Genomic DNA, 27,327 nt, shown 5'->3' with positions numbered 1-27,327 from the left:
TTGTCTTCGCCCGCCCGTCCTCCTCTCCTCTACCTTTCTTCGTCTCTCTGCATTCGCTGCTGTGAGTAAATCCCAGGTTATCTCGGCTCCAGTGATAACTGAAGTCCCACAGTGGCTCTGGTTTTTTTTTTTCTTAAAGAAACTTCTGCTCTCGCTCTTTCTCTCTGTCTCTCTGTGTGCGTCGGTCCACTTCACACTTCTCTTTTTCAACCATCTATTTAAAGGCATGTGTTTTTTTTTTGTCGTTTGAGATGCTACTCTTTGGTTTTCATTTCCTCTCATGATTTAGATTGTCAGCTCGAGTATGTGGTTTATGTCGTTAACCTTCATCTCCTGAATGAGATGTCTATATTATGCGAATACATACACAGACTGCTTTTTCTCTTTTTTTGTTTTTGACGTCAGAATAGTTTCCTCAAATATATCCGAGGCCTCCAGCTTTCTTTCCTCTCCCACTTCTCTGTTTCAGCACTCAGCAGCACTCTCCCGGCTCCTCTGGCCTTGTCTTGTCACAGCACATCTCCGTCATGGTGCCATTCAGACTCGCTGGTGGCCCTTAGGTGGCAGAAAATCTAAAATCGTAACAGACACGCATTTGCCATTAATCCCGTGGCCCTCTGCCCAAACGGGACAATGGATCCTGTGCATTTGGGAGTGTGTTTGGTGACCACTGGTTGCAGTTTCACCCTCACCCACACACACATACACATACACACACACACACACACACATACACAGTGTTTGCAGTCAGCATGGAAGTGGAGCAAAGTGCTTCTCTTATGCAACTGCACAGCACACACACACACACACACACACACACACACACACACACACACACTGCTCTCATCTGTAGTCCGGCAGGAGAAACCAAACCGAGGGGCTCCTCGAGCCTGAATAAAGCCGCGGCTCGGCTCCCGTACGGGGATGAAAAGCCAAACCTGGTCCTGGACTGAGAGCCAGGCGGTAGAGCTAAGCCACCCAGCTTCCTTTCAGCTCTCGCTGAAAGATTCCTCCTGTGACTGCCCGGGAGCTTCATCTCTGTGGATTTACTGAGCGCAGAAACGGCGCTGCATGTCCGTGCCAAGTCTAACCTCTATTAACTCACCAGCAGTACCAGTCCAACTCCCTTTTCCTCCCCGTGATCATCGCATCCAACCACAATCTGCCTGCTTGTCGCCGACTGGCTATTCAGCGGCGTGTGATTCACCGCTCAGCAGCTGCACTGTACACAACGGACCGGTGGAACCAATCACGTCTCCTCGTTCCCAAATGCGCCGCCACCTCTTCCTTCGACTGGCCCATGCGGTGTTTTTCTTTTTCTTTTTCACAGCTTTCTTGCTTTTCAATTTTCTCGTAACTCTCTTGCCTTCCTGCTCGGTGAATTTCGCTGCTCCTCCTCATCTCTCATTCCTACCTTCGCTTCTGTTTATCCCACTGGAACACTTCACTGCATCAACCAGGGCTTGTCAGCTCCACACAGTGGTTACAGCATCAGCACCCACCACCTGACAGACAGAAAGACAGAGGAGATATCAGCAAAGACCGCGACATGAGAATGTCTTCATTATGATTTCAGGATTCAGAGAATATGATCAGGTGATCAAACTCAATCAGTGACAGTCTCAAAACACATTATGTATCCCGAAGCTTTCATAGTGATGCATTGAGGGGATAAAACCACCCAAATCCCACAAGTATGACTGGAAAAAAAATAGCTTGCCTCAGTTGGCAGGTTAACCTACGATATACTGTATTTTCTAGACTGAAAGATTAATTGCGTCTTTAAAAAAAACATTGAAAAAGTTGCAGTGATGTATTAGATGCATTTATTTTTTCATGCTTGGACATAACTGCACGGTCGATAAGCCTTGTCCAGCAGCTGCTGCTCCAGACCTATCTTTCAATTTGTTCCTCCGCTCAGACTTTCATGCTTCTAGCCCATCATTAGCCTTCTTTGCTTTTTCATCGCATTAGCAGTTTGTCTGCTTTTCTCCAGACCCTCACGCATTTCTCACACTCTTTCTGCTGCTTGTTTTATAATGTTTTGCTTTAATCCTGCCTTATATCTTTTTCTTTTGGGCTACATTTCACTGGCTATCGATCTAGGGATGGAGGTTTTTCTGTGGTAATGCAGCAGCATCCTGTTGAGCAGTGCCAGTTAGTGGCCCCAGATCGTATTTACCCATTGATCTATAAACTGTATCATCAGTCAAAGAACGAAAATAAATCCTGAACATATGGTGAGTCGTTACAGCAAGGTGTTTATCTGTTTTCTTTACATTTAGGCATGTACATTTGTCTCTGCTCTAATTTCCTGTTTGACTAATAACAGTGTGCTCCTGTTGGAGCTCCTTCGTTTGCAAAGCTCATTTGTTGCATTCCAGTTTGCAAGTTGAAAAACCAGCATGGTTCCTTCCATGTGAGCCCTGGCTCGTTGAAAGAAATTGATTGTACGTCATTCACAAAAATGTATGGATGTACACCAATTTGTTTAGGAGCATTCAGGTCTGACTGCAGTTTCCACTCTACAGTGGCGGCGCTGCCTGTTCTTTCATTCCCTCCTCACTCAGACTCTGCGCATGAACACAAAACATTTACAGTGACAGTCAGTGCTCTGTTTGCGTGAAATCGCATCAAGAAACATGTGTGAACAAGAAAAACTCTGTAATATTTATACCAGGTTTTTTGTTGTGCTGTAACGACGACAGAAATAAAGACATGAAGCATACACCTTGTCAAGAGTCAAAAGAGTAAGAACTGCAGAGACATGAACAAAAAGGGAGTGTTCTGTGTGGATCAGCTTCTGCTTTGTGTCACACTGGATTGAAAACCTTACACGGGAGATCAAAATGTGTTGGAAAAGCCATAACAAGCTTCTATAGCATGAAGACAACCCTGTAATCCACCATTGTTGCTGCTTTACATGGTTACTGCCTGCAGGTTAAGGGGAGGGGGGGACGGGGACGTCAGCGTGTCGGCATTTTAACATTTTCACCATGAAGACAGAGATGCTGAGTTCAGGTTCATTCATAGCACCTTAAAAAAATTGCACTTTCACTTTCTGAAAGTGCCAATTTGTGTGGAGGAAACATCTCTCTGATGAAATACTTGAAAACTTGTCTCCTTGTGGACGGGGCCTTCATACGTCCTCTCCCTTGTCGCCTTCATTTTATCTGACGTAAATAGGTAAAACGTGTTTTATCCTTTGTCCTTGTACATATTTCTACACATATTCATCACTTCTTGCATAAAAATAAAAATACGCCGATGACAAATTGTTGCACTAAGATCAAATTTCGAGGAGATGTGAAACTAAGTTATCTTTGAAAAATGAGATACAATGTTTTTGGTGCTCAATAAAATAATCTTGGACCAAGTTGGACCAAGTTTAGAGGCTCAGCAGCACACGAGGCGCAGCAGAGTTGAGCGATAATCATCAGTGAGCAAACACACTGTAGGCGGCCATTTGGTTGGCTTTTATTGTACAAATATGCAGCGCTAAGTGTCCCACGATGCCCCTGATAGAGTAATACTGTTTGAGCTGTGAAAATATCTCCACAGCAGTTCCAAGTTTAGAGTTCTGAGAACACTCAATAAGCTAAACTGGTCAATCAAGCCTCCTTCCTTCCTCTGTCTTCATTTTTCAGTTCAGCGTAGTCAGATTATCTCATCCGTTGCACACCCCCCCATGTGCGCCGAGTGTCGACTTACCGGTCGACGGGTGTAACCATTAACACTACTGCCGCCGCCCTTGCATCATCAGATCTCATCGGGGGGGTGCAGACCGGGAGAAAGGTGGGGATATTTGCAGAATAGTTGCTAGGCAAACACAGCCTCCATTCTCGTGGCAACACACACGCGATTGGAGTTATCAATTAGGAGGATTGGACGGATGGAGTGATGGACTGCGCTCTCCTCAATCTCTTGAGTGTGTGTGAGGCTCTGAATCATTTGCTTTGCCACTCCGTGTCGGGGCTGTAAACTACCGTCCCGGTCCTGGGATGACATGTTCTCGGCTTCACAGAGGGAGTTTTTCCTCCGACTGATTGTAGGTAATTGGCCGATGCTTATTGATCTTGTCGATCGTGACAAAGTTCACAAGCTTTTTGCGAGTCAAGACTGACTGCGAGATAAGTCATTATATCTGTGTTGACTGGACAGCTAGAAATCCTTTTCAATATTGAAATATCCTCGCAGCAATTATCATATTTCAGAACCTTTACAGTGAAAAGACTCTTTTGAAGCATTCTTTAAAGTTCAAATGGAATGCAGGGAATCTGTTTCGGCTCCAGCTTTTGAGGCTCCGACTTCACATTTTGATGGATTTCTGTTTTCCATTCTTCTAATTAGTCAGAGCTCAGTGCCACCTGTTTGCCTTCCCAGCATTTATGAATCTGACCGCAAACCTCAATTATCGGTAATGCGTCTCAAACAGGGCTGCATGGTGGTGGAATGTCGAGCGCACTAGCTTAAGCAAGCACCCAAGTTTGATTCTGGGTGTTTTTTTTGCACATTGCATGTTTTGTTTGATATTGAGTCCTATCGATGGTTAGATGAATGACTAATCGCCTCAATAACATCTATCTACCATCCATCTATCTTTCTGTGTGAATGTGCTGCTGATATATGGTATTGATAACGCCAATCAATCAGATTCCAGGAAGATCTCAATATCGTTGCTGCCACTTGGTGAGCCCGATGATGAATCAGCACCCTGGTAATCAAGTAGAAGACGACTCAACCGTCTGCAGAGAGCAGACGCTGTCTGAGACGTCTAGAAAATATACAGGGGACAACACTGATTTTACAGACGCTGCGTTTTAAAACAAAGTAAAAACCAAACTGTGTGTGTCAGGGTGTGTCTCTCTCTCTCTCATCTAGAAACTCAACTGGTCTTGCTTGAGGTAAAAAGACATTTTATGTCTTCAATCCTTTCAGGAAGTCCAGTTAAGTGAAGACTCATCTCACATCATTTCTGGTCCTGATGATCATTATACTTCTTGCTCTCTTTCTTTTTCCCCAACCTTTGTCCCGTCCTCTCAACACTCCTCTCTTTAGCCACCTCCTCTTCACCCGGAGCTCCTCTTTAAAGCAGCCGCTCATTCACTCATCTCCGTGCTGCATACCCTTTTGACCTCCTCTTCTTTTTTTGCGTGTCTTTTGTGTCCTCCCACTATCGTCTGCCGCTTTCTTCTGAGCCTACTCTCCCTAAAGATAAAGAGGGCTGCCGTGGCCTCGCACGGAGGTCTGGAGAGGAGAGGAGGGGAATCGATCGGGGAAGAGGAGAAAAAATAAAGTCCAGGAGATGCTGGCGAAGTGGAATTGAGCATATTTCACATGTTTGCGAGTATGCATTATTGAAGTGACGCTTATAGGAAGGAAGGAAAGAGAAGATACAAGATAGATTTGACAAAGAGCCACTTTCAGTAAAATGAGAGGTTGCAGTGTCAAATTCAGCTCGACCATCGCTAAAGATTGACCGCTGATGGAATGCTACAGCCAATTTGCCTCAGGCCAACACACACACATACACACACACATGCACACACACACACACACACACATGCAATAATAGATCTCACGTCCCTCACTGAGGTGAAGTGGAAAAGGAGAATAAAAGGGGGAATGAATCTCAGAGCGTGAGAGCGATGGTCGGGAATGGAAGACATCAAATGAGAGATGGAAATCGAAGGAGGAGGTTACGACTCTCTTCCGCCACCCCTCCCCCTTCTCTCGTTCTCTGTCTCTCTCTCACTCTCTCTCGCTCACTCTCACACACACGCGCGTCCACCAGTGCGAAGCAGCGTACGGTGCCTCATAAAAGCGTCCTTGCAAATGAGTCTTGCGAGTCTGCGTTGTGAAGCTGACAAAGGAAAGAGGATGATCGCGTGAGACAGAGGGAGAAATAGCTCAGGATGAAAGGTGGCACAGAATGTTTAAGCTGTGTTTGAATGCATTTCCATTGTTTAACATGCTTCAGTGTGATCATTTTTTTTCCAAGTGCAATGAAGAAATGGGGCAGCAACTGGGGGATTTCATGGCTTATTAGCTCAAGGGTGGATAAAGAAATAGAGTTCTGATGTCTCGGCGTCAAGAGCTTTAATGGTTTCTGTTGTATTTGCATTCGTGGTTGCGTCGTGTTTGTCAAAGTGTCCAACATATGAAATTCTTGGTAGTGTGATTCATCTTTAGTGCTCTGGTTTTTTTTTTTTTTTTCCATCACAGAAATTAATATATGGCTTATATTTAATGTAGCCATTAATATTTCAAGACCTCTGCTTGGCTCAGGGGCATTTTGAACCTTGGAAAAGCAGAGCTGGAAGAATTATAGATTTACATTTTACATTTAATAGCAGTTTTGGATCTGTGCTTTCGCTGTCGGCACGTAGATGGATGCACTGTAAGTCCCGGTTATCTTCATTTATAACGTCTGATTCCAATCAGCCGCTATCAAAACAACAACACAAAAGCTTTTGAAAGCTCGATATACACACTGATGTATGTGAGTGCCTGGGTGTTTATGTGTGTGTTTTGGAGGATATCATGGCCGACTGGCTCTCGCAGGCCCCGCGCTGTGTGTAAACAAAGACAGGTGAGATATACATCTGCCCAGGCAGCCACCCTTTGTCCTTGATGGACTGCTTACAGGCTGTGTTATGTAGGTCAGGGGAATGTTAGCTGACTCAAACGGGTCTATTTCAACTCAGATAAATTTGATTTACATAGATCGGGTTTGACCCATTGAACAAAACATGTATATGTGTGTGTGCGCGCGCTTGAGAGTGAGAGTGTTAAACTGCCAGTGAGTTACAAGGAGACAAGGACTTCCATAAAACAGTATGTAAATGCAGTTTGAACTCGACTCCCTGGCGTCTCACCGTCTTATGATACTCCCACCTCCTTCAACTCTCCTTCACTCGTTCGGGCTGTTCGTCTCCTTTCTGTCCGTCCACTTAACTGCCTGCTCCTTTGCTGGCATGCCCCACCTGCTGTTCCCACACATTTAGAACTTTCTGTCCCTTTCTACCTTTTATTTTTTTATTTTGCTTAATTTGCCCCATTTCGTCTTTATTGGAGCTGTATTCCATTTTCATGCTGCAGGTTTGTTTTTGCCTTTATAGATAGGATACAGGGAGCAAAGATGTCATTTATTCATTGCAAGCATGTCCCACTAACTTTAACTTTCCATCATCATCTTCAGGTGAAATGGTGAAAGAAGGATTTCTAGAAATGGCACTAAGACAGAGGAGGCCGTGTAGGTCGTCCTAGGTTGATTGAAAGCAATAAAAGTTCTTTAATTTGGATTTTACCTGCTCCTGACTACAGATATCCCAATGTCTCTGGATACCACTCACGTGAATGAGCTAAAAATAGCCGTGAAGTTGGACGGAGTCGCGCAGTAAGAAGGGAATTGCTGAAGTGTGGAACGGGGGCGCGTCATGAGTCAGCACGTGATTCTAGGAGAAGAAATGCACGAGCTGACCTCTGACCCCAGCGTGACCTCAGATCTATATCGAGCACAGCGCACCGGACTCTCGCGGGGAGGAGAGCGGCCCGGCCTGTCCTTGACGGAGGCGATGCTCCATCACGCTGCTGCAGTGTGTCTCACATGGCAGAGAATGCAGCGCTACGCTACTCCGTGTCCCACAGGGAGGGGCCGGATAGCAGCAGCAGCAGCAGCAGCTCTCGAATATCGGAAATTGGCTCCGGCGTGAGGCATGGAGTCGAGCTGACGCAGGGAAAAAAAAGAAAAAAAAAATTGATGGAACAGGATAAGAGTGAACTGGTTTGCATCCCTGGTGTGGAAGTTGGAGATCCTGGCTTGATTCTTCAGTTTATTTCTGTCCAGTGATTTATTTTTGGGTTACATGCCTGTTCTGTCTTTGTGGTTTGATGCTAAAAAGAGTCATGTATACAGTAGATAAATCCTCGCAGACTTAAGTTCAACTAATTAGTGTGCAGAAGAAAAAAAACAATCGTCAGAGAGTTTTTTGGTCTCACAAGCCTGATCAAACACAGAGGAGCGGGATCGGCTGCCAGCAACGTGGTTTGCCAGTGACAGATCTGGACTGCACACATGAGCAAATGCACACACAGAGAAACGCGCAGGAACATACTAAAGAGTCGTGAGAACACCTTGACGTCTGACAAGCCCCGCCCTCCTCGGTCGCCAGGGATCCACCTTTTAAAACTTATTTTTCTCATCTCTCAGAGAGGCTTCAGATCATAGATCCTGAAAATGCATTTGACAAATGATCACAACAAACTCAATGTTTCAGGAAGAAAGCCATGATATATACTGCGGCGATCGCTCTGTACAGCTGGTATGATGTATTATGGTCTAACAGAAGAACATTTTGTGCTATTTTAAGCAAATTTCCCACCAGTTGTTGGATTTTTACAGTAGAATATGCTGGCAAAGGGATCACAGAGAAAGTGTTGGCTATATGCGCTATAATTTTATATGAGGAGTAACTGATACCGGTACTGCAATGAGAGATCATTGCTCCAGTCAAACTATAAAATTTAGACATTTTTAAACTTTTCACTCTGCATATCAAGACACTGAGTTCTAGTGTAATTGACACTTATTTTTAATCACTGACAGATACTGGATACCGTTTTTTTATTTGTTTTTGAAGTTACAAAATTCAGAATAGCCTCCCTTAAATCAGATCTGTTGACACTGCCCCAAACTGCAGCTTAAAGGCGCGACAGACTGGACATCACTCGCTACTATAGAAAAACGTCTTATCCTTCTTATATACCCCAGGGCAGATGATTCATTGAAGTAGTAATTAGATTACTTTGGATTAATCTTAAGTATCAAGAGATGATGATTCATATTGCAGCTTGATGGCCTTTTAAGAGTGAAATATCAAACTGTAATTTTGCTCATTAATCACAATAAAAACCCTATCCTAGGCAGAGCGTACACAATCTGTCAAATTACTGAAAAAAATACTTCCAAATGAGCAAAAAGCCTGCATCAAAAATGTAATGTTCACATTCCACCACTCATATATGTTTATCCCACTTGACCAATCGCCAATCGCACTTGAAGCAATTGAAGCATTTACTAAGGGTTTCTTTCTTTTTTATGTGTATATTCTTGCTTGTGTTGTACGTCGCTTTGGACAAAAGCGTCTGCTAAATGAAATTGTAAAATTGTAGAATTGCAGAATCCCAACCTCCACCTGAAATCTTGTGGTGTCTGAAGGGCAAATTTCATGATTTTTTTTGACTGGATGTCGACAGCAAAGCAGATTCTGGAAAGAAGAATCAGACTGAGTGAGGAGCAGGACAGACTATGATGATCCAGCCATAGCCTAGATTTTTACTTGTCTGTACACACACACACACACACACACACACACACACACACACACACACACACACACACTTCAAATCATACTGTGTCAACAATTAATATTGATCACATTAGCATGGAGTCCTTTTGAAGTATTGTAAATGTTAAATTTGTGGTGTCTTCACAAATAAATGTAAAACAATCAACAGTGAAATCGTATAGAAAAATCCAAATATTGCCATGTCCAATGTTTTCAGCATGATTCAGTAATGTGTGAATTTTGCCTCTAAATGTTCTTGTTCATTTTTAGAATTTATGTAACACAGCAACAGTTGTGTCAGGACTCGTCTGATTCCTGTCTGCTGAAGTAATCACATCTCTGAAACTGATGCAAATTAACCAAATTACTGAAATTTCAACATGTCATAATAACATTGTCCAAATTTTGCTGGAAAATAAAGAAAGCAATAGTTTTCTCTTTGTGTAGTAAGTCCAAACACAAAATGTGCTTCTGACGCAATCACTGGCATCCTTCACTTTTACTTGTTTGCAGAATTTCTTTCAGCAATGATCACTTTGAAATGTTTTTCTTCTTCTCAAAATTTCACAAATTTCAACAAAAAGGTCAGAAAAAGTCAATCTTCACCTTTTAAATCATTCACTTGGTATAATGCCTTAAGACATCACCAGAGTTTATTGGTTTCTACCCATGTTCAGATTCATTCATTTCCTGCATACATTCAACACAGAGTTCAGTACCATGGAAAGCAGGGCAGCCCTACAGTGTGATGGTGCCGCCGCCATGGTTTACCGTAGGGATCCTCTATGACAATGTTTTATTTCAGACAAATAGATTATTAGCTTTTTTTTTCATGTGTTTCCTCTTTGAGTACTGGATAACTTCCCAGCAGACACACTACGTTGTATTAACGTTGGTTCTTGGTTGGATATGGGTTGCAACGTTGGACAACCAAAAGCCAACGTTGATACAACATCTAAAGCTTACGTCAGTTAAACGTAGAAATTTTAACGTCAATCTGACGTTGTCATTTAGTTGGTTTCAAGTTGCGTTGGCCAGTAACCAACATCCAACGTCTGCTCAACGTTGAGTGCTAACGTTACATTGACGTCAGGTATATTACCAAAGCCCAACGTCTTCTAAACATTATATTGACAACATCCAAACAATGTTAAATTCCAACGTCAACCCAACGTTGTACTTTAGTTGGTTTTAAGTTGTGTTGGCAAGTAACCAATATCCAACGTCTGGTCAACGTCAAAGGCCAACGTCAAAATGACGTAGAATACTGACTTTCAGTTGTTGGGTTTACAACCAAAGCCCAACGTCTTCTAAACGTTATATTGACAACATCCAAACAATGTTAAATTCAAACGTCTACCCAACGTTGTACTTTAGTTGGTTTTAAGTTGTGTTGGCAAGTAACCAACATCCAACGTCTGGTCAACGTCAAAAGCCAACGTCAAATTGACGTTGAAGAACGATGTTCAGTTGTTGGGTTTACAACCAAAGTCCAACGTCTTATAAACGTTATATTCACAACATCCAAACAATGTTAAATTCCAACGTCAACCCAACGTTGTACTTTAGTTGGTTTTAAGTTGTGTTGGCAAGTAACCAACATCCAACGTCTGGTCAACGTCAAAGGCCAACTTCAAAATGACGTAGAATACTGACGTTCAGTTGTTGGGTTTACAACCAAAGCCCAACGTCTTATAAACGTTATATTCACAACATCCAAACAATGTTAAATTCAAACGTCAACCCAACGTTGTACTTAACTGGTTTTAAGTTGTGTTGGCAAGTAACCAACATCCAACGTCTGGTCAACGTCAAAAGCCAACGTCAAATTGACGTTGAAGAACGATGTTCAGTTGTTGGGTTTACAACCAAAGTCCAACGTCTTATAAACGTTATATTCACAACATCCAAACAATGTTAAATTCCAACGTCAACCCAACGTTGTACTTTCGTTGGTTTTAAGTTGTGTTGGCAAGTAACCAACATCCAACGTCTGGTCAACGTCAAAGGCCAACGTCAAAATGACGTAGAATACTGACGTTCAGTTGTTGGGTTTACAACCAAAGCCCAACGTCTTCTAAACGTTATATTGACAACATCCAAACAATGTTAAATTCAAACGTCTACCCAACGTTGTACTTTAGTTGGTTTTAAGTTGTGTTTGCAAGTAACCAACATCCAACGTCTGATCAACGTCAAAGACTAACGTCAAATTGACGTTGAACAACGATGTTCAGTTGTTGGGTTTACAACCAAAGCCCAACGTCTTCTAAACGTTATACTGACAACATCCAAACAATGTTAAATTCCAACGTCAACCCAGCGTTGTACTTTCATTGGTTTTAAGTTGTGTTGGCAAGTAACCAACATCCAACGTCTGGTCAACGTCAAAGGCCAACGTCAAATTGACATAGAATACTGACGTTCAGTTGTTGGGTTTACAGCCAAAGCCCAACGTCTTGTAAACGTTATATTGACAACATCCAAACAATGTTAAATTCAAACGTCTACCCAACGTTGTACTTTAGTTGGTTTTAAGTTGTGTTGGCAAGTAACCAACATCCAACGTCTGATCAACGTCAAAGACTAACGTCAAATTGACGTGAACAACGATGTTCAGTTGTTGGGTTTACAACCAAAGCCCAACGTCTTCTAAACGTTATATTGACAACATCCAAACAATGTTAAATTCCAACATCACCCCAACGTTGTACTTTCGTTGGTTTTAAGTTGTGTTGGCAAGTAACCAACATCCAACGTCTGGTCAACGTCAAAGGCCAACGTCAAATTGACATAGAATACTGACGTTCAGTTGTTGGGTTTACAACCAAAGCCCAACGTCTTCTAAACGTTATATTGACAACATTCAAACAATGTAAAATTCCAACGTCAACCCAACGTTGTACTTAACTGGTTTTAAGTTGTGTTGGCAAGTAACCAACATCCAACGTCTGGTCAACGTCAAAGGCTAACATCAAATTGATGTCGAATACCGACGTTCAGTTGTTGGGTTTACAGCCAAAGCCCAACGTCTTGTAAACGTTATACTGACAACATCCAAACAATGTTAAATTCCAACGTCAACCCAACGTTGTACTTTAGCTGGTTTTAAGTTGTGTTGGCAAGTAACCAACATCCAACGTCTGGTCAACGTCAAAGGCCAACATCAAATTGACGTAGAATACCGACGTTCAGTTGTTGGGTTTACAACCAAAGCCCAACGTCTTCTAAACGGTATTTTCACAACATCCAAACAATGTTAAATTCCAACGTCAACCCAACGTTGTACTTTAGCTGGTTTTAAGTTGTGTTGGCAAGTTACCAAGATCCAATGTCTGGTCAACGTCAAAGGCCAACGGCAAATTGACATAGAATACTGACGTTCAGTTGTTGGGTTTACAACCAAAGCCCAACATCTTCTAAACGTTATATTGACAACATCCAAACAATGTTAAATTCCAACGTCAACCCAACGTTGTACTTTAGCTGGTTTTAAGTTGTGTTGGCAAGTAACCAACATCCAACGTCTGGTCAACGTCAAAGGCCAACGTCAAAATGACGTAGAATACTGACGTTCAGTTGTTGGGTTTACAACCAAAGCCCAACGTCTTCTAAACGTTATATTGACAACATCCAAACAATGTTAAATTCCAACATCACCCCAACGTTGTGCTTTCGTTGGTTTTAAGTTGTGTTGGCAAGTAACCAACGTCCAACGTCTGGTCAACGTCAAAGGCCAACGTCAAATTGACATAGAATACTGACGTTCAGTTGTTGGGTTTACAACCAAAGCCCAACGTCTTCTAAACGTTATATTGACAACATCCAAACAATGTAAAATTCCAACGTCAACCCAACGTTGTACTTAACTGGTTTTAAGTTGTGTTGGCAAGTAACAAACATCCAACGTCTGGTCAACGTCAAAGGCTAACATCAAATTGATGTCGAATACCGACGTTCAGTTGTTGGGTTTACAGCCAAAGCCCAACGTCTTGTAAACGTTATACTGACAACATCCAAACAATGTTAAATTCCAACGTCAACCCAACGTTGTACTTTAGCTGGTTTTAAGTTGTGTTGGCAAGTAACCAACATCCAACGTCTGGTCAACGTCAAAGGCCAACGTCAAAATGACGTAGAATACTGACGTTCAGTTGTTGGGTTTACAACCAAAGCCCAACGTCTTCTAAACGTTATATTGACAACATCCAAACAATGTTAAATTCCAACATCACCCCAACGTTGTGCTTTCGTTGGTTTTAAGTTGTGTTGGCAAGTAACCAACGTCCAACGTCTGGTCAACGTCAAAGGCCAACGTCAAATTGACATAGAATACTGACGTTCAGTTGTTGGGTTTACAACCAAAGCCCAACGTCTTCTAAACGTTATATTGACAACATCCAAACAATGTAAAATTCCAACGTCAACCCAACGTTGTACTTAACTGGTTTTAAGTTGTGTTGGCAAGTAACCAACATCCAACGTCTGGTCAACGTCAAAGGCTAACATCAAATTGATGTCGAATACCGACGTTCAGTTGTTGGGTTTACAGCCAAAGCCCAACGTCTTGTAAACGTTATACTGACAACATCCAAACAATGTTAAATTCCAACGTCAACCCAACGTTGTACTTTAGCTGGTTTTAAGTTGTGTTGGCAAGTAACCAACATCCAACGTCTGGTCAACGTCAAAGGCCAACATCAAATTGACGTAGAATACCGACGTTCAGTTGTTGGGTTTACAACCAAAGCCCAACGTCTTCTAAACGGTATTTTCACAACATCCAAACAATGTTAAATTCCAACGTCAACCCAACGTTGTACTTTAGCTGGTTTTAAGTTGTGTTGGCAAGTTACCAAGATCCAATGTCTGGTCAACGTCAAAGGCCAACGTCAAATTGACATAGAATACTGACGTTCAGTTGTTGGGTTTACAACCAAAGCCCAACATCTTCTAAACGTTATATTGACAACATCCAAACAATGTTAAATTCCAACGTCAACCCAGCGTTGTACTTTAGTTGGTTTTAAGTTGTGTTGGCAAGTATCCAACATCCAACGTCTGGTCAACGTCAAAGGCCAACGTCAAATTGACATAGAATACCGACGTTCAGTTTATGGGTTTACAACCAAAGCCCAACATCTTTTAAATGTTATGTTGACAACCTCCAAACAATGTTAAATTCCAACGTCACCCTGACGTTCTCATTTAGTTGGTTTCAAGTTGTGTTGGCAAGTAACCAACATCCACCGTCTGGTCAACGTTAAAGGCTAACATCAAATTGATGTAGAATGCTGACATTCAGCCGTACGGTATACAACCAAATTCCAACATCCTCTGAACATTACACAATGACAACGTCAAAATAACATTAAATTCTAACATCAAGTCAAGTGAAGTCAAATTTATGTCTATAGCACATTTACAGACAGCAACAGCTGAAACCAAATTGCTTCACATAAAAACAGTGCATAAAGAGCTTGATAAAATATATATACAGAGGGTAATTAAATATGATGATAATAATGAAAAAGCCTAACTTATCTATGGGTTGGGCTGGTGGCTGGACACTTATTTAAAAGCAAATGAGAAGAGGTGGGTCTTGAGGAGGGATTTAAGGACCTCCAGGGTCTCAGCTGCTCTGATGTGAGGTGGGAGTGTGTTCTCGAGTTTGGGGGCTGCGACCGCAAAGGCTATGTCTCCCTTGGCCTTTTGCCTGGCCTTTGGCAACACTAAGCACCGTTGGTCAGCTGACTGCCGCTCTCTGAACGGGTTGTAGTAGCAAAGGAGTTCTTCATAGGGAGATATAACTGGACATCTTCAGCAAAGCAGTGGAAGGAGATGTTTGGTGCATAATTGTCCCACGGTAGAGCGCTTGTGTCTCAGGTGTGAGAACTGCAGGTCTGCTGTTTACCTGCTGTGATCATGTGACCTGATTCAACAAACTTTCCCTCATAATCTCTTTATCACATTCTATTCCACAATGCTATTAAATGTGATTTTAACGTCTTATTGTCTTGAGGGAGACTCTGTGACTGGAGTGAGTAATTATGTCCAAAGATCGTCCCAAAAAAAAAAAGTCAGCGACAGTCAGCCCTCCTGGGCTCTTTGGTGAATTAACGTCCGAAAGTGTCTGCTGGTTATAGGATGTAATTTAGGGGGAAAAAAAACTTACAACGTCCTCATGCTATCCACTATAAACAGTGAGAGAGGATCTCCATCACAGCAGAATATCACAGCTTCATGGTCGCGGTCGCTTTTACAGTGCAGCTATTCTCAGATGGCTCCACATTACCCATCATGCCCAGCAGTGAAGAGAGCCAGAGTAAAATTTGCTGTTATGTTGGCCATTTTTACAAGTGATTATTTTCATACCGATGCTGATCTGTCACAGTCACCATGAGTGAAAAGTCTGAGACTTTCATCAGGTCGCAGAACTCATCTCTCAGACGCTTACGATCTCTGTTGGTCAGTGTTGCCCAGTAGAACTGAGCTTCATACTGTGTGTATATTTTATAAATGTGTTTTAATTTATTTTCGTTTATATTGTGGTTTTTATTTTTTTTATTCATTTATTCTCAGACACTGTGAAGAAAAAAAAGAAACTAATTGGTTGTTCACGATGTCTGTGAGACTTCATTCATTTCATTGGTTGCTATGTAGAAATACTGAAATCCTATTGGTTGGAGGGAAGCTAGTTCCCACCCCGTCGGTAGCAGCGCAGTTGATCCGGACGAGCAGAGAGGAGACACACAGGAGGAGGCGAACTGAGAAAAATCATTACTTTAAGGACGAATGAAGAGCTGGAAAAGCTTTGAGCCATCCATGAATGCACTTGGAAGCGAGGAAGCATCCAGGAAGTGATGCTAAAACTCTCCGAAATTCTTGGTGAGTGATATTCTCAGCTCAGCTAATGAGCGCACGTGTCTGATCAAGCTAGCTGCTGCGCCCTGCTGATGGCGGGCTTGCAGCATGTGTTTTTTTTCTTGTCATCTTGGTTCATCTGCTGAAACGACAGTTACTGCTAGGATACAGTTGATAGATAGATTTATTTAATTTTAAAAGACATTTTATTGTGGTTTGATTATACTTTGGGATCTCTGATGTGAGCTGTAGCTTAATTCAGTTGTGTTTTGCAAAATCACCAGTGCAATTTTCTTGAGTATTGATTTGAATTAACTGGTTTGATTGTTTTGTGAAGAGATTTTGCCAGTTTGTTTGTAAAATATGGGTTTATAATGTTTTTGTGTGCAAAAAAGTTGCAATAACTATAAAAACTTAATTTGTTAGAGGTTGCGCTAGAAAAATATTCTAGTTCATGATTTGAAATACAAACAATGGATTTCATGGTAAAAATTTGTAATCATAACTCATGGTTTAAAAGAAACTGAACCCATCATCAATTCATAGGTTAAAAAAATATTCTATTTGAGTTGATGTATTGGTTCATAAAGACAAGTAAGTCTTGAAAGGAGTGAATAGAAATGATTGTTACTGTGTTCTTTACTAAGTAGCATGCAGAAATTTGAATAACACAAATGGCCATATGCTCTGTAACATCCTGTGTACAATAAGGTTTTTATTGTCATGCAGGCTAGGTTTTCTTTTGTTCCCTTGGTTGATAACCACTGGTACGCTGAACCCCTGGATTGAACATGGATTCCTCCTTGACCAAAGAGGTGACGAGCTGTCCCAGAACCTGAACCTGATCCTGATACCCCGGTGGAGGAACAACCCCATTCCTCACCTTTATCACTGCCGTGCCGGTAGGACCCTCGAACCGGTGACTTTCAAACCCCGACACAGACTAGATAGTGGGGCAGATAACTGCAAATTACAGGAGAATCGTTCACTTGTGGAAACAAGCACCAAAATTGGCACACATGCTCCTTGGGCATTGCTTTTTTGATAAAAGCCGTTAGCCACCAAAAATTTCATGATGGCGGCCATTTTTCCTTTACTCCCACCATAATGAAACTTAACATGGTGAAAGCAAATATGTATACAAACATTTTATGTATTACAATTTTTATTGACAAACAAATTTAAGTATGAAAATGAGGTGTAATCCTGGTCCAAAAAATGAATGGAGGTCAACGGAAGGTCGAGTTTGGATGGCCAGTGGAACTGCCTGATGAGTCGGATCCACACCAAAATTGTATGCGTTTTAAATTGGACCAGGGTACACCCCTCCAGTGAGTTTTACTGCAGTAAAGTGGAACAAATAAAACTAATGGGGGCAAGTGCTGAGTTGGTAAGGTTGTGCTCTGATTAATTGCAATTGTCATTTGTTTCATTGCTTTAGGATTTCACAGAAAAGTTATGCAGATGCTTGTGGAGATCCGAGACATGTTGAAGGAGCTGAAGGTCATTCAAGCATAGCCGCAGGACACAGCTCTTCCTGACAAGGCTACAACAGTTGAAGAACTTAAAAGTCTTGACGAGTCGCTGAACTCGGTGGAGGAAAGACAAAAACTGGTAGGTTTCATATCTGTTGTGAAGTCTTGCGCAGTGAGAATAATATAATAATGCATTCGGGTGTGCCAAGATCAGATCATGACTTTCAGGACAGGGTGACTGAAAATTTCATGTTGGCAAATTCCCATGTATGTTGGTGCAACATGTACTTGAACACCTCTTCTATAATGAAGCACCAATGATTTGTAGTATCCATACACCATTATCGCATAAAAAGGCAACGAACGCAGGTACCCAAATCCGCATTTTTTAAGGGGACGGACACTCCAACACGAACATGCTTCCTATTGAGACCAACTGCTGGGTGTTCATCATGGTACTGATGGTGTCTTTCTTACATGTTTGTGACCCAAAGTAATCTTTTCGTGTTATAGAACACCAAAATGCAAGAAACTTGCAAAATATCAACTGATTTTATGAGTAATTTCACAAAATTGAAAAATTTCATGCCGTGAATAGACTATATCTGCCCCCATTGTTCGTCAGAGTGAAATCTCGCTGCTCTAATTTAGTTGAATATCAAACAACAACCTTTCAGTTTCTCCATTTAAACATTTATTCCTCATTTAACTATGTTCCTTATCAATTGTAGCTTAAGTAACGATTCACAAGAAAAGGGGGACGGACGCTACGCCTGATGACATATTCGTACAAAGACCATTTAAACAGTGATCTCAATGGGATTGATGGTGTTTTTCTGCAAGTTTTTGTCCCAAAGCAAGCTTTCAGTGTTTCAAAATGTCAATATTCAAGTAAATTATAAAATATCATTTGATATTGAGTGTCGTTTGCATCGTTGATGAGTATCATCATGTGATCATGTTGTCAACACGGTCAATGAATCATACTAAACGCACCACAGTTAGTTACATGTGTATCTTACTGCCATTAAATCAGTTAATATCAGACAACAATTAATTTTTTTCTCCAGTCGAACCTTTAACCCTTATTTAATTTCCATCATAGCTCATGTAACATCATGTAACAGACCATGCAAAGGAAGGGACAGACACTACACAATTTAACACAAATGCCTTCCTGACACAGAAATAAGCAACGCATTTTGATGAAATTGTGCTTCAACAATAAACAATGATAAATAATGCACCAATTACAACTGGTAATTGAAGGTCAGAGAATAAGAGGGGACGGACACTACTGAGGGACGGACACTACACAGCGACTAATGTGGCCCCGATTTCAAAAATTAGATGGGGAATCATGTTTTCAAACATATTGTTGCTATTCATTAAGCAAAGATGCACATATGAACAACCATAGTTCCCCAATCCTTCTTGATATTACATGTGAATCAGGACAGAACATTCGGGGGACGGACACTACAAATTATTTTACACATTGCACTAATTGAGGGATGAGTGGAGAGTTTTTCGCATTCACCGTATTTGGTGATAAAGACTGGTCATATTTCTATTAATTACAAACAAATGCACATAATAAACCCATAATTCCTATTATATCTTCTTGGAGTGGTTGGAAATGTGACAAATAAACAACATTATTGGGTCTTAAACAAATTTCTGTAACAGCATATTGGTTCGCCAGAGCTGGCGTCATTCGGTCAAATGTGGCTCGATCTTCACAAAACAACCTGCAAAAGAAACTAGAGACATGCTGTTATTAGGCATTATTCAAATAACGTGGCCATAACACATTGGTAATATTTTGTTTAAAACATAAATCATTATCTCTTTGCAATGGAATTCCGTAACATGAAAAATGACCCTTCAATACATTGATTTGTGGCAAATAATTTCCAACAGTTTTGTCGAAATTGGTGACAAACTGATTTTTGTAGTTTAGTTACATGCTAGATTGAAAGCAATATTGGTCACAAAACCTAGGCATTGGGTTTCAACAAAAATCATTGCTGTAACACTGCCCTTAGGGAAAATATCATCCGATCTTGGCACACCCGATTCCTCTGAGCATTCCTCACTGATTGCATGTGCACTAAGGACGGGATTGATGTAATTTTGTGGTGGTGTATTTTTTCCCTTTTTTTTTTTTTTTTTAAAGTACTGAAGATAAGCACCGAATTTATAACTAGTGTTTGGTCATAGGTGGACGGATATCATTCGGTTGGTGCCAACAAAGCACCGTGGTTCGGTGCCCAATCCTACTGGCAATGTTAAGACTACAACATAATGCATTTTCTCATGTGTACTGTTTGAATCATCTTGTAACACAGTCATGGGGATATACTGAACACTAACCTTGTTTAACACAGATTTTCTCCAATTTCAGATTCAACGCTTGGCAATGGTAGACAGAGGAACGAGTATGGAAACCAATGTCAAATAGGTCATGGACAAGTAAGTTTAAGCGATGCATGTGTAGCAAGCCGTTAGTTCAGCTGTACACTTTCTGTAGAATCAGACCATAGGCCCCGCCTACACAAGCTGTAGCCACCAGGCACTCGCCACCCCACCACAGTTACTTGTGCACATGTGAAATTGTGAAGATAAGGTAAATCAAGCCTTGCACAGATTTGGCGACCAGATACATTTTAAGAATCCATGATTTGCCCTGGAACACTAGATAATTGCTAAGTTAATGTATAATTGTATCCTTATTCCCACAGGTTGATGACGCAAGAAGTCCAGGCGGAGTTCAACTTATGTGGAAGGGGACCTACAAAGAAGCTAGCTTTATATAATGCTGTTTTATATGCACAGTTTATAGTCATTATTTGCACTGTTTAAAGAATTCTAAAGAGTAAATTTGTGACCTACATTTTTGTGTGCTCAAGCTTTTTTTTTTTCCTTGACTTAAAGGTATAATAGACGATGTTTTAACCAATGACTGGCGTGATGCGAGTCTCAACTATTGGTCCTCTAACATGTCAATCATGCTGGAGAAATGCTTGCGTAACGCCGTCAAGCGTGCTCGTAGGAGCAGCAGAGCCGGTAGGATGGTCTGGCGCATGCACGTTTTTCAAAAAGCAAGTAAGAGACATTTGGCTTCGACTTTTTCGAGAAAATCGTCCATTATACCTTTAAGTGTCTGTTCAGTGTTGGAGGTTAATGTTATCCCGACATTGGATTTTGACGTCAACCCATCATTCAAAAAGCCTACATTCAAAATCCAATGTCTATTTAACGTTGAAAGTTGACTTCAAGCCTATGTTAGGTTTTAACGTAAATCCAACTTTCTATTTGCATCATAATCCAATGGTAATCCAGCGTTGGAAGGCCAACGAATATTCAATGTCTATTTAAAGTTAGAAGTTGACGTCAAGGCTACGTAAGGATTCAACGTAAACCTAACTTTCATTTTCGTATCATAATCCAATGGTAATCCAATGTTGGAAGGCCAACAAGTATTCAATGTCTATTTAACGTTGGAAGTTGACGTCAAGGCTACGTAAGGATTTAACGTAAACCTAACTTTCATTTTCGCATCATAATCCAATGCTAATCCAACGTTGGAAGTCCAACAAATATTCAATGTCTATTGAACGTTGGAAGTTGACGTCAAGGCTACGTAAGGATTTAACGTAAACCTAACTTTCATTTTCGTATCATAATCCAATGGTAATCCAACGTTGGAAGTCCAACAAATATTCAATGTCTATTTAACGTTAGAAGTTGATGTCAAGGCTACGTAAGGATTTAACGTAAACCTAACTTTCATTTTCGCATCATAATCCAATGCTAACCCAACGTTGGAAGTCCAACAAATATCCAATGTCTATTTAACGTTGGAAGTTGACGTCAAGGCTACGTAAGGATTTAACGTAAACCTAACTTTCATTTTCGCATCATAATCCAATGCTAACCCAACGTTGGAAGTCCAACAAATATTCAATGTCTATCTAACGTTGGAAGTTGAAGTCAAGGCTACGTAAGGATTTAACGTAAACCTAACTTTCATTTTCGCATCATAATCCAACGGTAATCCAACGTTGGAAGTCCAACAAATATTCAATGTCTATTTAACGTTGGAAGCTGACGTCAAGGCTACGTAAGGATTTAACGTAAACCTAACTTTCATTTTCGCATCATAATCCAATGCTAATCCAACGTTGGAAGTCCAACAAATATCCAATGTCTATTTAACGTTGGAAGTTGACGTCAAGGCTACGTAAGGATTTAACGTAAACCTAACTTTCATTTTCGCATCATAATCCAATGCTAATCCAACGTTGGAAGTCCAACAAATATTCAATGTCTATCTAACGTTGGAAGTTGACGTCAAGGCTACGTAAGGATTTAACGTAAACCTAACTTTCATTTTCGCATCATAATCCAATGCTAATCCAACGTTGGAAGTCCAACAAATATCCAATGTCTATTTAACGTTGGAAGTTGACGTCAAGGCTACGTAAGGATTTAACGTAAACCTAACTTTCATTTTCGCATCATAATCCAATGCTAATCCAACGTTGGAAGTCCAACAAATATTCAATGTCTATCTAACGTTGGAAGTTGACGTCAAGGCTACGTAAGGATTTAACGTAAACCTAACTTTCATTTTCGCATCATAATCCAATGGTAATCCAACGTTGGAGTACAACGTTGTTCCAACGTTACATCAACGTCAAGTGCCTGCTGGGTTTCTCTCATGTGTTGGTTTAGGTCTCTGCTGGAAGCAGCCCTCCACATTGTTCCAGCTCAGCCTGAAGCTGTTTACATATCCGACACGCTGCTTTCAACCTTTACAGACTTTTCAACTCTCTCTCAGCTCTGTGTCCAGGAGGCTTCTGAAACACTGCTAAACTTCTCCACAACAAAACAGAAATTTTGAGATCGTCAGTGATCAGTCTGTAGCTTTCGGTACTCTGATAACAGCATTTCTCATTTCTCATGCTCTCAGATAGCCCTGTTGTCCGTTATGTTGTTCATACATAATGCAGCAATAACTGTACAAACTTTTTTGTTGATGCTTCGACCCTGTTTGACGAAAATTGACAGACATTTCAGTTTCAGTTTACTTATTGCTACATTTTTACTAAAAATAGAGCCTTGGGCTTATGTAGTGTACACAAATCTAAGATCTTCTTTTTCTGACTTCACACAAACACTTTAATACAATTATATCATGTATACTCTTTTCTGATGAATTGAAGATTATTGTCAATTATAATGAGCAGAGACAAATTCAGATTATTTTCACCAAACAAATTTTTTCTCTGATAAAGTATCCATTGTATTACTGTGACATTAAACAGTCGGTTACAGAACAATACGTTTTATGAAAAAATACTGTTAGTTTTAACCTTCATTTTAAGCCTTTTTATTACAAAAGGAGACATGCCCATAAACAGTACTGCTTCTCCTATAAACTTCGTCTAGCTTTACATTATGATTACATTTATAAAAATCTAGCCAATTAACTTAAAATACAGTTTTTTTGTGGAATACTGAATCTAGAAGGTCACTGGTTTTAAAGACAAATGTCAGCTTTAAACAGTAAATCACTGCCACAGTTACTGGTAAACTTACAGAACTCAGGTTGAACCTCCTTGTTTCTCCACATCCCCTCTCATGTCACACTGATGGATTAATTTCATGTCAAGTAGTTACTAATGGTTGAGTATCAGATTTCTTAATGGTTTTCCAAATTATATAATTTTAAATGTGTGTTGAGATAATAAAGACAATAGCATAACTCTTCTCATCTATAAAGGCTTTCCATTTCAGATGTGATTGATTTTTATATAAAGTTTGTTTCATCCTTTATGGACTAAAGAGCCTTATTTGGAAGCTTCTGCACTTCAAAATGTTTCTTTTCAAATAATAGCTATAAATAAACTGATAACAGTTATAAAATACATGATTCGATTTAATTAAGGCCCCTTTCACACGACAGTGTTTCAAATGAAGACGCAATGTTGCGTTTTTGTATCAGAAAAGTTTGTGTTTACACAACATTTTTACAACAGTGTCTGTTTCCACGGAAACTGCGTTGGACCACTAGTGGGTGCTGTTGTTTGTTTTTGTAATGACACTACATGCACAGGTTTTCAGAGAACAGTATGCTATTAACATTAACAATGGCAGTAAGTTGGATTGTTTTATAATGTAATAATGTAAGTTTTATATAGCTTGAATTTTTTTAATGCAGAACAGTAGAGCTCAATAGTAGGAAACTAGTTTTATTATAAATTCACAAAGAAATGTGTCCAATTTAAGAATTTTTTTTTTCTTTTTACACTAGCAATCACAGAATAAGCATGTTTTTTTTGATGAATGCTTTTAAACATATAATGCATAAGTGACACATAAGGGTGCATTTTTACTTTGATAACACTATATGATGTTTTGATAAATGCGCTCTGAAAAGCTAACATTACATTTTTCACATGTTCAGTCGATCTTCATCCCCAAGCTGAATTGATTATTTTAATTCTCTATTTTTTTAGAAATGTAATGAAGTATAATAGCCAACTCCAATTTCTTCAAATGATGAAAAGCCATAGATCCTCAGATTTGAGCCCTGGGGAGAGACCCTTCTCATACATGTACAGCTCATTCATTCATTCATTTATTCGCCTCATGGCCAAACTTGTCCCTCTCTCCTGTGAGTGAACTTTGATCCTCAATAAACAAACTCTTGACTGCACCAGAACTTATTAGGATACCTGGAGCCACCAGAAGATAATCTGTCTCCTCACTTTTTAGACTCTAATTGCAGTATTGTATCGCTGCCGGTGCTCGCAGCCCGCCCTCTGCAGACCCTCCATCGGCTCACATTAGCTTCACCTATCCGTGAATTGGGGATATTGATCTTAAATGTGACCAGAGGCTGAGCGTTTGGCCTATTTATTGATGTTAGTCGACAGCGATTGATCGCATCTATAAACTACAGGCCAGAGTATTGTCGGAAGGCCTGAGAGAGCAGACCTGAAGTAATCTGATTACAGCCAGAAATTCTAGCTCCTCTCAGTCACTGCCACAGGAATAGCGAGCTTGACAGGCCGAGTCACGTCTGGTTAGACGCGGCAGAGGATTCTGGTCTCTGTCTGTGCCCAGACGAACGCAATATCACACGTTTCAGGAAAAGTTTCCTCGTAACAAAGATGATAACCGAGTTTAATCAGACTTTTCGGTAGTTTTCTCAGGAGTGAGCAAACAATGAGAGTTTGGGGACATAAATTCAGCATGATCGATGAGTTATCAGATCTTTGTCTGGGGCAATTAAATCTCACAGCAATCCACTTTCTCAGTGATGCAGCGAGTTGCTTCAAAGACACGTTGCTTAATTAAAGAATCCGAGCCATGTTCGCTGGAATGTTTAATTAAGCGTTGAGTCTTAAGTCTCATTTCTGGAAAAGCTAGTGAAATTAAGCTGGGAATTTGGTACGTTGTTCAAATTAACATATATTTGAGTCAAAAACTAACAGGACAAGGCTAGTCGCTTGAGATGCATTAAGCATTTATTTCTGTTAATGACCACAGACAAAAACATTATTATTTTTGGATGGACAGTTTTTCCTTTGGTTCATTGTCTTTGTCTGTTGTTGTTGTGAAACAAAGCTACCTACTTGCTGACTCAACATTATAGACACGAGTATATAGCATCGATTTTCTGCACTAACGGCATTTAAGGTCAAACTAAGGTTTGGGAGCCCTCAAAGTACAAGATTACATCAAAACAAGCAGGAACTCCGGTTTCTCTCCTTCGTCCCTTTTGGTGTCCTCTGGCTCAGCTTGAATGTTCTAAATACTCTTCAAACAGACATGACATTTTTCTCTTAAACACACAAAAAAGAAAAAGACGTTTCCTCAGAAGTGAACTGCAGCCTGCATGTCGAGGGAAAAGCATTTTCTGGCAGATTACGTTCGGCTGTGCTCGACCTGGTCGTGCAAGCTAGCATGAAAGCAACGATGTTCGCAGCAGGAGGCTAAAGGCGACTGAGCAAGGCTCCAGCCCAAGAGTCAAGGTTGTAAAAGAGATGTTTTACTGAGCTGTTTGAGCATTTTTTATATCTTCAGCCCTGACGTTGAGCTTACTTCTTCTTGCTGTCCGGTCTGGTGAGAACCTAATTTTTCGATGCCGTGCTGCCTTACATAATCAGACTCACCGTCTCTCACAGCTCCCTCGGTCGCCCCACCCGGTGCCCCTTTAACAGGATCATCTCGGCTCTGTGTGAAATAATCCCTAATTCCTGACTGCTGCTGGATTAAAAACCACCCAGATTATCCAGGTAGAGACGGGATCGCGTCTCAGACTCCTGCATTATTCCAGCTCCTGTACAATATTCTGCACTGACAGGAAAACAAAGGGAGACTTTGAGTGAGTTGGAGTGGCAGATGTCAGAATGACAGATGTTGCTGTTGGACAGATGGGCCAGAAAGATTAGAAGTGTTGAGATAAATATGTGGACTGTCAGGCGTTTTGAGGAGAACCAGCGAGGCCACATGGACAAGCATATGGACGAGGTTGTCTTTTATTACAAGGATTGAAAGCAACACGGCTGTCCGGCCTCCCGTCTCTAGTCACTTTACTTTTCAAGAATAACGGACCATCTGCAGGATGTTCTCTTATGGAATGGGGTTGAAAATTAAAGATTTGTGTCTGATGCTCAAATTGAGGCTTCAGAGACAAACATTTGGGCTTTTCTGTCCGTTGAAATGTCTGAAAACATTAATTTTCAGTTGTGAATCACTATACTTGGGAGCAGCAGTGCACATTCCCCCCCCCCTCGTCGTTACACATCTTTCCTTATTCGCAGACTGTCAGGTGAGGTGATGCCGCGACCTCCGGAGAGTGTAGTTCAACGCAGGCTGCCGGAGATCATTACACATCATTTCGCTTGATAGACTGTGTTGACAGCGCCTCTTCCAAAGTGACATATAGTGGGAAGAGCAGCAAACAAGACGAACGCGACACATCTTTGCCTCCCTTTCACGCCGGCCCCTTTTCTTTTCCCGCTAACCTTACATACCCCCGTCTTCTGCTCCCTCCCTCCCCTCAGTGTGTATAACCCGGCACGCCACAGTGACAGGGCTGACGATCTCGGTTGTAATTGCAGAGATAAGGCCAGCCGACTGTACATACTGTAGAAGAAAAGAAGGTGATGTACATGAAGACCTCCACAACACCCCCATTTTGGCTGTTCGCCCTCTCGGGCCTGGTAATTTTAACACATGGTGAGGCAGACTGAATACACGAAAGCGAGGAAATGGGACGCAGCGAAACATGGGGAGGAGTAATCCTCCGCAAGACGGAGACGAGGCCGATGGTGGCAACACCGCACGCTGTCAACACCATTTTCGCGGCGAGCCTCGTGACTGGACGAGGGAGACGGAAGTGACAGAAACGGGAGAGCTGAGGAGGACTGATTGAGGAGGGAATTATTGAGCGCAGCAATTAATTGGCAGAGAGAAAAGAGAGAAGGGGGAGTGGACAGAGAGGAAAAGAGCGAGAGGGTGTAGACGGGGAAAGGAGGAAGTGGTGGAGACGGGGAGAGTGACGAGGAGAGTGGAGGAAATGCAGACGGGCATGTTTCTATGGGCGCTCAGGAAAGATT

At 41.2% G+C, this 27,327-nt stretch overlaps 1 protein-coding gene and 1 long non-coding RNA gene across 3 annotated transcripts in view; one reads left to right on the top strand and one right to left on the bottom strand.

Moving 5' to 3' along the window:
* fam49al (family with sequence similarity 49 member A, like) overlaps positions 1-27,327 on the bottom strand; it is a 46,951-nt gene that overhangs the window by 17,630 nt on the left and 1,994 nt on the right. For both annotated transcript variants that reach the window (XM_030119922.1, XM_030119923.1), the window contains exon 2: positions 1,415-1,505. The gene's annotated coding sequence lies outside the window, so the exon portion shown is untranslated. The remainder of the gene's footprint in view (positions 1-1,414; positions 1,506-27,327) is intronic.
* On the top strand, positions 17,555-20,647 carry LOC115408978 (uncharacterized). Its single transcript, XR_003933832.1, has 3 exons — positions 17,555-17,828; positions 20,097-20,164; positions 20,434-20,647. It is a non-coding gene; the product is annotated as an uncharacterized LOC115408978 (long non-coding RNA).

Source organism: Salarias fasciatus, chromosome 22 (assembly GCF_902148845.1).
Source record: "Salarias fasciatus chromosome 22, fSalaFa1.1, whole genome shotgun sequence".
NCBI lineage: Eukaryota > Metazoa > Chordata > Actinopteri > Blenniiformes > Blenniidae > Salarias > Salarias fasciatus.
This window is presented reverse-complemented; position numbering and strand designations above follow the sequence as displayed.